General features: G+C 33.2%; 1 long non-coding RNA gene across 1 annotated transcript; it reads right to left on the reverse strand.

Moving 5' to 3' along the window:
• Positions 1-549: 549 nt before the first annotated feature.
• Positions 550-7,053, reverse strand: LOC138326263 (uncharacterized). The gene is made up of 4 exons (XR_011208881.1): positions 6,899-7,053; positions 5,984-6,055; positions 2,634-3,745; positions 550-1,494 (listed from the first exon to the last, which is right to left on the reverse strand). It is a non-coding gene; the product is annotated as an uncharacterized lncRNA (long non-coding RNA).
• Positions 7,054-14,855: the final 7,802 nt, after the last annotated feature.

A 14,855-nucleotide genomic window follows, 5' to 3' on the forward strand; every position in this document is an offset into this window, starting at 1 on the left:
ATTGTTAAAATCAAAGATGTCCGTTTAGCAGTCATGTTGAATCTGGTTGAAACAAAGTTATACAGCAGATCTAGATATCTTGGGGGATCATTCTACAAAGTCTTAGAATAAAAAACAATTCCTTCAATACAAAACATTCATTTTTTGTCATTTTTGAAATCTAAGATGGCCGCTGAACAGTCATTTTGAATCTGGTTAGTCCAAAATGTTTCACAGTATTTATAGATACCATGGGGGATTACCCTATTAAATTTGAGAGCAATAGACAAGTCTACATCCTCCAATAATAATTGTAAAAAAACATAAAAAAAAAACAAAAAATAAAAACCGGACAGACACACGGAAAACCTGATTACTATAGGGCACCCGCAACTCGACGAGGGGACCTAGTAATTTGTAGATGTCACGTTCATTTAGCTCCTTTACGTCTATTAATAATTTTGGGTGATGTAAAGACTTGCTGTGTTTAATGGTGGGTTAAAAACCCGATCCGGTGGAAAATCATCGACCAGCGGTCAGTAAGTACCTGGCAACTGCCCCACATAGGTTTCGAACTCGCAACCCAGAGATGGACGGATTGTGGTAATATGTCGGTACATCTCAACCACTCGGCCACTTCAGCTCTTGAATTAATTACATACATACATGGCTTCATTATTTGATATAAATAAAAGTAAATCCTTGTCTCATTACAGTTGATTTAACTTACGTAAGTCATTAAACATCAAGACTAAAAATGTAATGTCATTTTCATATTCCGTTAATAAAAATGTGAACACGTTTATTTGACATTCTATATGACAAAATGATATAACGACATTAGCTTGGTTTGGCTTGATTGTTTAACATCCCATTAACAGCCAGTGTCATTTATGGACTAGGCAGTGTTATAGTGTTAAAAGGCAAAACATTTATGTATTTGGAAGTCTGCACAATGTTTGTGCTGATAAGTTTATAATTAGAGATTTTGATTTTACTTTGAATTTATTTTGGCCTTTTATTTCGGATTATTAATATACTAGCTTTATACCGTTTTACCTCATTATGAGAGTTATATCCCTTTATCATCATTTTCATTATCAAAATGCTTCCCATAATCCTTTGCTACTTGCCAAAGGGAAATAACTGTAGTTTATGTTCTGGGAAATGATAACAAAGGGAAATAACTCTTTTAAACTATTTCGCATAAAAACGCTGAAGTATATTGTTTTCTTTGTAATACTTCTTTAACAAGACTATTTACTAAAAAATATTTTCAAGAAAGCATATTCACGTCCTATATATACAAAATACAATATTACATCCAACTGTTATTTCATAAATCACTAAAGTATATATTTTTATGTTGTTATGACTCAGCATAGAAACTGTCATTAATGATAATATTCAATATCTAAAATATTTCTTACCCGTAACAACTTTTGAAAACGAATCTTGTTATCCGAGGGGGAATCCCAGTGGTTATTCCCATAGTAGATTTAGTCTGTTGACATACTGACAGGAAAGGACATTAACATAATTTAATAAAGACAAACTAGTAATGCAAAAAGTGCCACTCTTTATATCATGATTTAACCCTGCAGGTAGGGCGTTAGAATTGTACCTCCCCTATTGCATGATCGTAAAAGGCGACTAAATTTAGGATCTTATCTTTTCTTTCTTCCTAACTTACTTTTTTTCTTCCTAACGTCTCCCTTGACACCACCTCACTTTTGGTCTTTGGTGGAGCGATCGCCGTTATGAGGAAGGCTCTGGGTTTTGTCCTATGGCCGAGACACACCAAAGTCTATAAAACTGGTAGTTTCTGCTCCTGCTTAGCGCTCAGCATAACGGGAGTGGGACGACTGGTTCGCCCGTTGTCAGTATAATGTGATCGGGTGGGGTGTGTGGCTTGGTGTCTTCGGCGGCATGCTTCAGTGATATAGCACTATATAAAGGGCAACAGTTCCACTTTACAAGAAGACACACAACACGAATATAACACATTCTCCCGAAACACGCATCTCGCACACATACACGCAACGCTGCATACATGGGAGGCCGTCCTTACATGACCCTGGCTGTTAGTAGGACGTTAATTAATCAATAAATCAAACAAACAAACATATCATGATTCATATCTTATCAGTTGGATCATATACATTACCGTGTTGTCGTGTTCAATCTTGTATCATTTAATCATATGCGAATGATTATTGCATATTTTCTTCACATAACAAGAAGACATATTTACTCTTTGATGAATCAATAATATAGATAAAACACATCCCAACTAGACACTAACCATTTCTTCTGTAAATCTAGCTGCAATTTATCATCATTTTTGGCATACCAGGGCTTTTCACATGCCCCTCGTGATATACAATCCATATCATTAACCTTGTGGATGTGTTGTTTCCAGTCCAATATATGGACTGAAAATCACATATAGGATCTTATATTAGTGTTCATTTCATATGAGATTTTATTAAACGAGTCTAATGTGTAATTTAAAAGTTTTTATTTTTGCGAGCCTTGGCGACCAAAAATTAAAACTTCGAGGCAAGTTTCATAAAATCTCATATGAAATAACACAAATTTAAGATACTTTTTATCACATAACCTACAACAATCTATATTTCTAAGAATCTTACGTCAAAGCGTGTTGCAAACAAGTGGAGACGGCCATTTTGTGCCGCCATTCTCGAAATCCAGAGGTCATGTCATTTTTTTCCTGACGTCACTTTATTGCTGTTATTGCTGTATTATTGTAATGACGTCGCAGTGGATTCCCTTCGCGGCACAGCAAATGAAAATCACTCCAGGTCATATTGCACTAGTGACATATGCAAAAATATTACACGTGGATATCAGGCAGATTATATGATAAATTATTATGTTTTTCCTCATCAGTTCTGGTACGATATCACCGATGTATGTAGTGCATATCATTTTAAAATACGTTCTGATTGTTTTCAATGAGTAATATTTGTTTAGCGCAAATTACATAACATTTACATTTGCAGCTGTTCACAACAGATTTGTCCATACAAAACCAATTACTTACCAGAACGTCACGTGCATAAAGTGCAAACGGTATACAAACAAAAATGAAACCTACTTACCTGTAGTTACTTTGTTCATGTCAAGCAGGCTGATAGTAGGATACGTTGGACTATGCTTTTAGGGCTAGTTATACAGAGACATCTTTTACGGGGATAAGGTATGGGTTAACATAATTTCTTAAAAGATGTACGTAATAAGTATAAGAAGACAGCAAACGTTAAAATAATTAAGAAGTTATCATTTTTAAAATTATTATTGAATATATGAAAACAGTTTATGTTGATATGGTTATGCATGATATCCTCTCTTATATATAAGTGAGATACAATATGACCTTTCTCATAAGAAAGTGAAATGAATTTAAAAAAAAAATAACAATGCATAGAAAACGTCATTTAAGCATTTAATTAATCAAAAAAATGAATGAAAAAACGTAATATCATAAGAGGAGTTGGATAAAAGAGCACAAAAAAAACACACAAAAAAACAAACAAACAATAGAATTGTATACAAGTTTCAAGCGTTAACGAATTCGATTGATTTACAATTCTTTCATTCAAAACAAAATGAATTAAGCTAAACTAAAATAGGAAATAGAAGAAAACTCTACATACGTGTATTACATCCGGGACCTTTGTAACCAGGGCAACATCTGTATGCTACTTGTGGTCTTGTTTCGTACGCACGCTTATACATCCAGCTATAACGAAACGTAACATGTTCATTTTCCGATATATGTATCTTTACCCGAGTAAATTAGCCCTGCAGGTAGGGCGTTAGAATTGTACCTGCTGCCCCTATTGCATGATCGTGAAAGGCGACTAAATTTAGGATCTTATCTTTTCTCTTCTTCCTAACTGACTTTATCTTTCCTAATGCCTCCCTTGGCACCGCCTCACTGTGGCAGAATTGAAAGTAAGACTACGTGTGTGCGTGTGTGTGTTTGAGTCCTGGCGCCAAGGATATGGTTTGTGTGTGATAGGATATATATATATATAAAATAGCGCGGGTAATTCTACCCGTAACTCAAATGATTGGCTAGCCTTGCGCGTGCAGGGTATAAAAAGAGCACACATACCTGTGCGCATGGCACACCAGAGCGACAGGCTCACCAGTGCGATTTATATATAGTATATCATTTACAGGGTCTGTGGGGTGGACATCGTGCGGTACAGTATTTTGAAGGTGCGTTGTACAAATGTACGTCTGCGTGTGAGAGTTGTCGGTATGTCTTTATATGTTGTCTTGTCTACTATGTGGTCGTCCTAACTTTAATAACTTTAATAAATGACATGAACATGTTATCTGTGTTGTTATGTGATTACTACAAAGAGGCGGAACCCTAGGGATATAGCCTGGGTTGAACGTACACACGGAATATCATTCCTACTACATCACTTTTGGCTTGAGTTGAACGTTCGCCCCTGTAAGGAAGGCTCTGGGTTCTGTCCCCTGGCCGAGACACACCAAAGTCTATAAAAGTGGTATTTTCTGCTCCTGCTTGGCGCTCCGCATACATACAGTTGGACGACTGGTCCGCTCGTTGTCAGTATAATGTGACCGGGTGGGATATGTTGCTTGGTGTCTTCGGCGACATGCTTCAGTGATATAGCACTATATAAAAGGCAACAGTTCCACTATACAAGAAGACACAACACGAATATACCACTGTCTCCCAAAACACGCACCTCGCACAACATACATACAACACACTGCATACATGGGAGGCCGTCCTTACATGACCATAGCTGTTAATAGGACGTAAATTAATCAAACAAACAAAAATTAGGACGACAATCTTAGTTTAAACGTATTTATTGTCAAAAATATATGACAAGGGATTGGGTACAAGTTATTACAACTTAACAAAGACCCTGTCCCAAAATACAACAAAGTGAATACATACATATATACGCGTTGGTGGTTATAATGTGTATAAATATTCGGGGACAAGGTTATTATGCATTTTATCTAAAAGAGAAAGTTTACTTGTAGACATAAACGCGCTACATTGAATATGTCTGTATCCCATTGCGTTCATACCACCTTTAACACAATCAAAACACTGTTCAATATCTATTTGGATGTTGTGTTATAGGTTATATATTTACTCTTGCAAGACTTGTTCACTATACGCAAATAATAGCCGAGTTTGTTTACAATTAATGCATGGTAACATTGAACTTTGAACTTGCGTATGAAAATGTTCTATCCAACGTAATCGATGATTCTACCGTAGATTATATAATCACATTGCTCCCAAGGATGTAGTATCGTCAAGTTAGACGACAATCTCAAACACATTGAGCTACTTGAACACCGGTGTTTTGACAACTTTGGCAAACTCCAGTGTGTAAGGTGCGTCAGCTTCGCCTCGCTGCACAATAACGGTCACCGAGTTCATACATGAGTCCCAATACTTTCTGTTATTACGCTATATATTAACTTTTAGCAAAAATAAATACATATATTAAAATATCTGATCTGCTTAAATAAAATTGTCTCTGAAAATCACTTTGTTTGTGATATTTCTTTTACGCTAAAATATTTCCAAAAATACTTTTTCGTCATCGCGGATAAATAATTCTACCTTATGTGAAGAGTCATCATTTGTTGTTCAATTGAGTAAGCTCCTCTCATTTTTGACCGTTTTTTATTGAATAATTACGTCACTTTCAAATTACGATTTCATTGCATAAAATATAAATAAAGCGCCCCATAGAATATATTCTTAGACGAATTGCACCACACAAGCATGGTTAACATAAAAGCGAAGTCCAATCCCTATATGAGTTAAAGCTAAATTATTTCGAACACTGTCGGTTTAACATTGAGTAAACAGAATAATTTTAAAGAAATGTTCAATATATGTAAACTCCAATTCCGGTGAACCCGGATATAACTGCAAATTTCATTATTTGTTTTAAAGAGTACTCACCATATTCCTCCCCAGTAGTTACCACATTTCATTTTTGTGTAGGATACACTGGTTGCGTAGGAACATGTAGACCTGTAACCCAAATATGTACCATATAGATACGCCAGATATTATCTTGTCTAGCTTTAAATTTGTTAAAAAAAACATGTTTAGTGAACGTAAATTAAAATTCCAGTTATCAGTTTTGTTTGAAATTATTAACGCAATTTAACTTAAGAAATAAATTGATTTTTATCAGCATGATTATGATTAGACTGGTATGAATTAAAGTCCGTGTATCTACTAATGAACGAAATAATAGATATTACATTTTTACCTGCAATTGTGCCAATAAATGTCTATTTACTAAAATATTCTATTTCTTAAAGGTTTTGGACCTTGGTTAAACTAGTGATATATCGCATGTCTATATACAATGTATTATTTCTTAGATGTTCCGGAACATAACTTAGTTAATAAAAAGTGTCTATGAATCGGCCATACACATAGAGTCCTTTTTGACATTGTCCTGTGGACTTGATAAACTGACATTTACAATTTTGTGCATATTTCGACGAAAGTTATAAGCAACAAACTAATCTACGACTCAACCTAAGGGTAGACCTGATACATACACACTTTTAGCAAATTAGTTACGTACAAATACACCTAGGAAGTGATACATAGGCATAAAAAATATCACTAGTTTAAATAAAAGTCTTAAAACCTTAAACACACTTTCATATCTACAAATTACACATTTTACTGCTTGTAATGGAAAACGGGCTGCCATATTACTGTAACTACTTAACAAGTCTATTTGTTTAGACCAGTCGTCATTTGTCAGAATAACAAGTATGTACATTTCATTTCAACAAATTTCATTACACATAAAAACATATATAAATGGATTTGATAAAAAAAAAACATTCTTACCCGTGACAATTTTTCACAACCAATGCTGTTGCCAGGAGGAAAACAGCAGTAGCAGTTATAACCATTATAGTAAGCTTCTCTTGTAGACATATGAACAGGAAACGAACACATAAAACAAATAATAACAATGATCATATAGTGTGTTCCTTATATCATGATTTGCAAATTTCTGACGGTCCATTCTTATCAGTTGGATTACGTAATATCATATACATTTCTGTGTTGCTATCTTCATTCTTGTAGTATCAAATCATATGCAAGTGGTCATTGCTTAGTTTCTTGTGTATGTGGTATATGACCTTTTTGCAATGTGTTACTAAAAAGATTGTGAAATATATATTTATATATCTAATACGCGTAGTCTAAACATCTAAAACTTTATATGTATCAGTGTATGTTGGTAACTTGCGTGAATTTTATGGTAGCTATGCATGTAATGACATACATAATCCTCTAGAGCTGTGTCGCAGTGGTTTATTGATTTGAACAGAACGGGATGATTTGCATTCCGATGAGTTTGTTAATTAAATGCCAATGATGCTACTATCCATATGCAATGCACCAATGAAAATTTAAAAAAAAACTTTAATATACACTGAAATATACACAATGTAATCATCATAAAAAACCAATTCTATACTATTTAAAAAGAGTTATCAACGCAATATAAATAATGTTTTCTCTATTAAGTAGAGGAAGTCGTGTCGTGAAGCGGGTATTTCCAAATCCAAGCGTTTTAAGCGTTCTAAGCCATGGATTTTTTTCTTTTCCATAGCCCAATGATTCACTGTATATACACAAATCACTTCAATTTAGATATGTTTATACTTTTTTGCTTTCTAGATATAATTAATTTCTATTATTTTGAAAGCTGTGTAGCTATGGAATCTATGGTAATTATTATTCCCTTCTATATACATAGAAGTTTATATTTCAATGTCGGTTATATGTCTTACGTTATTTTGAATAGCTAATATATTATACATACATAACGTCATGTGAAACGGTGCGTCTCAAGAGATGTATGTCCGAATAAGAAAACTGCAAACCCTATGCAATCGCTTTATGTCAGTATAATTGAGCTGTGTTTTGAAATAAATTCCGATTTTATTTCAAGAGAACTTCGTTTATATGAACGAGATATACTTCAATATTGATTATGGAAATTAGTAATAAACCTACCGGAAGTAGTTTTACACGTTCGATAACAGCGTGATATGTAGATAACGTATGGTGAACCTCCATGCAAATGAAAATCTTTCAGGTCTCACGCATTGAAATTAAACTACTAAATTTCATTGCTATTAATTTTGGCCCATATACAGTAATCAATTTGAGGTTAAGCAATTAAACAACAGCTATTTTGGTGAAATACTTGGTCCTTTTGCATATGTTTGAATCCACCAGAAAGTATATCTCAGAATAACAAAAGTTATATACGCTTCAAATAAAGGTAAGATATGAAACCCTAGACTTGCCACCAGACCTAAGTTGTTGATAAGACTTTCTCAGAAGTTCTTTACTAGATTATCTCCCCCTAGTTTGAAACTTAGAATCAGGCATGTAGTAGAGACAAAAATGATCAAGCCAAATTTTAGTGATTTTTTTTAAAAATATTTTAGAGACTGGTGGCCAGTCTAAAGGAACCCGTAGACCCAAGCATTTCAATTCAAATCACGTTAAAATAGAGAACATGAATTTCTCACCAGTCTACTTTTGTTCTACCATATCCATCAAAATTTCCGTACTTCTACTGTTCACGGTGCTTTTGTACAGTATACTGAAATAGATTTCATAGATGGAACATCATTTTTTGAATTCTTTATAACTCATATTGTTTTAAGAACAACAAAAGTATGTACATTCGATACTCATTTTTTTTATAAATGACAAGTTTTGTTGTGGAATAAGAATAGGGAACCTGTACCTTTAATTCCGATACAAAAACACCTACATTTGTATCTGAAAACCTAGATAATTTTAAAATAATAAAAGTAAAATTAAAATAAAGAATACATGATTACGTTTCGATTATTTTTTCAATGTTAAATCTATACATGAATGATATATTTCTGCGATAATCAGGAAATACAACAAAAGAAAATCGATTTTTAAGACAGTTACCAAAATATCTTTGTTGGTTTGCAACAAAAGGCTTCGTCATTATTTACAGTGTTTGTTATATAATTATCAAAAAGTAATTAAAAAAAAATTGATTTGGACATTATCAGTTTGATGTTTACTTTTCGATTATTTATAATAAATGTGGAACCTCATACAAATTATCGATCAAAAGTCAATACATTGGTGTTGATGGAAAAAGTATGAGGAAAAGTTTAAATTCCCATCTTTATTCTAGCTCCCCGAAAGAACATGACATGTGGATTAACATGAGGACAGATCAATATTTCACTTTAGACGACACTTTTAAGTAGAAAATGTATAAAGACACAACAAACAAGGCATATCAACTGATATGAGGAAGTAAATTACCTTTCGTAGATGAAAACCTGTACAAGGAAGTTCATGAAGATTGTTAAGGAAGATTGTAACAGTGAATTGCTTTTAAGATTCCAACTAACCAGTTAACTTTTCACAAATCCATGTATTGATGTTGATGTCTAAATCGATAAATCTGTTAACTTTATTGTTGATCCTGACAATTATAAGTAATAAATGTCATGATATCAAAATAGTGAACACCGACGTAAGTGAATACTGACATTGTAAGTTACTATACAGACATATCAACTATATGTTTTTACATAGATCGCAGTGTTAAAGTGACCTCTACTACTAACACTACTGATGTTATCTGATCATGTTTCATAATTAAAGTACAGGGTTCTCAAAATAACAATAGATAGAAAAAGTGGATTCCTTCAGCTTAAACTCTTACCAGAGTAACCATTTTGAAATAAGGTTTATAATCTTCAGTGAAAATCCTGAAAGTATAACATTATTACATATTCATCTAAGTCTAATGGTATTTGGAAACTAAATTTCAATCTAAATTTTTGAAATGTATATTATTGTTACCTATGGATAATTATCTGTAGAAAAATATCTCTTGGAAATCCAGCTTACCAGCTATCCAGTCGACAGGACAAAACTCTGTCTATTTTTTGCTTCTTTTTTATTGCGACAACTTTCGGAAAATAAATCTGAAAAAAAGTATTTACGTAAAACCCAATCTGATGACATAAGGTTGTAGGGAATAGAAAATATATTACATTACACATACCATTCGACATTTCCAAGGTGAACCTGTGCTCTGCCTCGAAAGATCGAAGCTTCTTCAAGAATATTATTAAGCTAGAAAATACTTACGAACTTATGTAAATCAAATCCTCATCCGCAGAATCATTGTTTTGATATAACAAAATAAAACAAACACTTACCTAATTCTTGGTTCATTTGCAATAATCGTCTGATTTGCTTCTAGTTTCTACACGTGTTTGTGACGGGACAAGGTCTACCATCTACATCACTAGGCTAATATACACATATTATGTATACAGAATAACATCAAAACATAGTTTAATCCAACACACGTGTAAACATTATTTAGAATATAAAGACTTGTTCATAAAAACTAAAAAGCAAACACACATACAAAACAAAATTTCAAACAAACAAACATGACCTTTTAATAATTTGCATATATGTAGTATGACATCATGATTTGTCTTAGGCGAGTATATACTGCCATTTTGTGACAAAAAGGGCCAGTCTTGCCTATAACGTTATTATATAACCCGAATTTGTTATCTAAGTAGATGCATATTCATACCTAGATTGTACATTATATTATTCTGAATATCATAACTATGCAAATTTAAACTTTAAAATTTTAAATCATAAATACGTTTTTTCTATATTTTTTGGATGTTAAACGCAATAACAACTGCTACGATATATGCTTACTCTTTTCACAAGTATACCCGTACGTTCCTGATGGGCATGTGCAATGATTCGGTGACTTACATCTCCCGTGATTTTTGCATGATGGTGAACAGATCGCTGAAAAAAAGCAATTATTTATCTATTGTTGACTCGTATAAATAAATAAAAAAAGAAAACATTTTTGGAGTTATTTCGAAAAAACAACATATATAATTTTTACACTATCCATATATACAATATTAAAAATAAAAAATCATTAAATGACAATTGACAAAAACAACAACTACACTATAAATATAGAGTTCCAGCTATGGGATAAACGCAATCCCCATTTACTCTCGTTAGTTAATTTTCGAATTTTGAAAAGACAGTCGCAATCCCTGTATAAATCTAAAAATTGGTATACATACGAGTATTACATCCAGAACCTATGTAACCATGACAGCATCTGTATCGTATCTCACTTCTATATTCCGTCTTGTGACTGTGGTGTGTGCTATAAAACCATGAGAAACAGCTTCGTTATTATAGCAGATTCTTATTGAATACCTGTGACATGTGCATGACACTTAATCAAATTATAGATAAATATTCTAATTTTGCATACCTTCATGAAAAATTGTTAAATTAAAATGTAATCATAAGTTTGCTATTCGATTTGCTGATGCACAACTTGATTATGTCTTACAACTGTTAAGCTATCAAAAGAAAGGGATGGGAAGGTTCCGGCCGAATGTTCATGGTGAGAGCATGGGTATAGCTTCCGTTTATTGTTCGGAAAACTGGACACTCGGGCTGGCAGTGCATTTTCTCAGCGTCTGCTTAAGTTGGTGCTTGCAACTAAGCCCTGTGTCGAGTATAAGAAATAAGCTTAGCAGCTGGGACACCCGGACTTGGTTTGTCGGGTCGAAGACTAAAAACAGGGGAAGGGGAGAGTGCGTTTGTTCTGGATCGGGTCGACCAGGTGTCTCAATTTGTAGAACACCCGACAAGCTAGTGTTCGGCAGACTATGACGTCCGTTTTGGAATTCCGATCCCGAAATAAATCTGCATGCATACCCCCAATCCATAATGAGTATGTCTGTCACGTATCGTGGTTATTCAGTAGTTTCTGAGAACTTCTTTGAACTTTTTGCGGGAAAAGAAAGTGGAAGAACTAAAAAATACACCCATCCCATCCCCCCTTTGGTTTGGCGAACATATACATGTACATTGGAAAAATAATAAACGAAATGCATCGTTTTGAGTTGTTACTTAATGAAACAGTATTATTGAAAAACATATCTTGATAACTTTATGATAATTCTCTTTAAAATTATGACATATATAAATGTTACATCTTGAGACAATTCGTAGAAAATATATTTTGCTATTCATTTCGTATAACAAATATATATTGTCATTGCTCTATGGCACTGGTTTCCACTATCACAAAAATACACGCCACACATACGAAAATGTCCTAAAACAATTTCCTAGCATTTGTCATTCACAAGCATGTACATTTCAAATAGAACAGGCCATCATGTATTTGCCTTATTTAGGTATCATTTTGGTAATAGTGTATATATTTGTGTGTCGGTAATTGTTTGACTCACCATTGTCCCCACCATTTTTGATCACAAACTGATGTCCGATATGCAGAGGTATATCTGTAGCTGCATGTCGATCTAAAAAATTACATAGTTTATGTACAAAACACAGCAAAATTACAGAACCATTAAATAATCAAACAATTTATAATTTCGTATATCACAGCTCAACAATTTAATACTAGCATCTTTAATTTGGTGGCGTGTTCAGGAACATTCGTATATAATTCACACTTTTTATATCACGACAATACAGTGCTAAATAAAACAAAACAAAAAATCCTCATAATTGATCGAAATGTATTGATGTTCCTTAAATGTGATATGCATGAGAGTGCTGAAACCTGTTGCTTTAAAACAATACTTACCCACAACAAACTCCAAAAGTAACACTTGCTATCACCAGGACAATAAATATTCTTATCCACATGACAACAACTAGCTAATTATTTTATAATAAGAACTATGATAAAAACAAAATTATCCAAATGTGTGTTAAATAAAAACAGCTACCGTTACAATACATTAGAAAACCTCTATTTACATGCAGGTACGAAATATCTTTGGACATCATGTTTCAATTTTGATTATAAAACATAAATATGAAAATATTACTCATAAATCAAAGGTGTATTAACCTTTCTTTGAACGTTTACATTTAATCAAAAGAAACAATGACGCATTCTATTTATCAGCATAATTTATGTATTTTTTATCAAAATGTAAAGACTGAAAAAAATAAAGCGAAGATGAATTCATGAGGATTGTGATTGTTTCATTATGTATCAAGAACGTTCACTTTTGCTGTCAAAACATGAAAATGAAATTGTCTGTCCAGAATAGTAAAGGTACGGTGGCCGAGAGCGTCTTTACATTGTAGGATTAATATAATTCCAAGAGTAAAGAAAAAAACTAGGACAAATTATTCACATAATAAATATTGTTACTTTAAATCAATACACGTTTAACAACGTCAAGTCCGAGATGAGCATATACAACTATCAAGTGCATTATATAAATATGTTTTGTTCGGTCTATGATTGGCGGAAGGATTACTGGTTGCATTTGTCTTCTGCTTATACCTGTTTTTGGTTTTATTTCTGTCGATCTCACATATACATATTCGCATTATGAGTCCTTAATGAAGGGGCATCTATGAAAACCTAATTCAAAAAGAGACTTTTCATAATGGGGCCGCGATGGCCGAGTGGTTAAGATGTCTCGACATATTACCATAAGCCTAGTGCAGTTGTCGGGTACCGACCGCTGGTTGGTGGTTTTTCCCCCAGGTACTCCGGCGTTCCTCCACCAACATACCTGCCACGTCCTTGTAGTTATTTTAATATAAAACAGTAATCTTCATGATATCAAATTATGCCGACGACTAAAAAGGAAGACCAGGAGGTCAACATTTACTGGTTTATCAATATGATCCAATATCTCTGACCATTGAACTATGGTAAAACTTGATCACTTACCCTGTGTTTTTACAAGTTTTAGATTAAAGTTAGAAATATTATGTACATAGATAATGTCGATTTATTTAACTAGATGTTTCCACGACATGTCCTTTTATAGGTAATTTTAATAATTTTCTTTCATAGAGAACTGTAAAAAGGATTTAATTGGAATTGTAGGTAAAACACAAAATTAAATTGTCATTCCCTTCCCTTTACGTTTTAACAACTATACATATATTGTAGTTTGCATTGTGACGTCATTGCTGTTAACACAATAGTTTTATGCAAAATCTTCAAAAAAATATTATACCTATTCTTAGATTTAGTTAATAAGGACAATGAAAATGTGAATTTTCACCCTTTGACATTTGACCCCTAATATTTCCAGAAAAAATCGGATATTCTAAATAGCATACAATATGCAGCTGGCCCTAAGGTATCTTCATACAAAAGACTTTGCTTATAACTGAGTGGCCGTAGAATGGCCCAAAGTGATACCCCTCCTTTCGCGGATATTTATCAATGAAAATGATGTAGATAATACTTAAGCCAACATGATAAGGTAATACTACCCTGCATTATAGGTTTCAAATATATTGTTCGAATGGTTAAAGGAAACATATGCTGGTTGCTATTGATGTAATAACTGATAGATGTCTGTAAGTATATGCCCTAGTCTACAATTGATATTGTGGGTGGCAAACGTTTTCTTTTGTTTGGCACTTTTTATATTTAGTTCCATTTGTCAATACGCCTAACTACATTTTGTAAGTTGGTTTATAAAAAAAAAGAGTTTAGTTTTTGTTTAACAAATGTTGCTTATTGTCAAATATGCCGCCAGTATATTAGAGTTCTTATCGAAAGGATACATTTGAAGATAAGAGGTTTGTATATTCTATAATGCAGTGCCTTACCATCAGGACATAACACTCGATTTGTTTTGACAATTGAATGCCTAACATCTATAATCAAAGTTCATTGGTAGGTTTGTTTGTTAAT

Source organism: Argopecten irradians, chromosome 6 (assembly GCF_041381155.1).
Source record: "Argopecten irradians isolate NY chromosome 6, Ai_NY, whole genome shotgun sequence".
Lineage (NCBI taxonomy): Eukaryota > Metazoa > Mollusca > Bivalvia > Pectinida > Pectinidae > Argopecten > Argopecten irradians.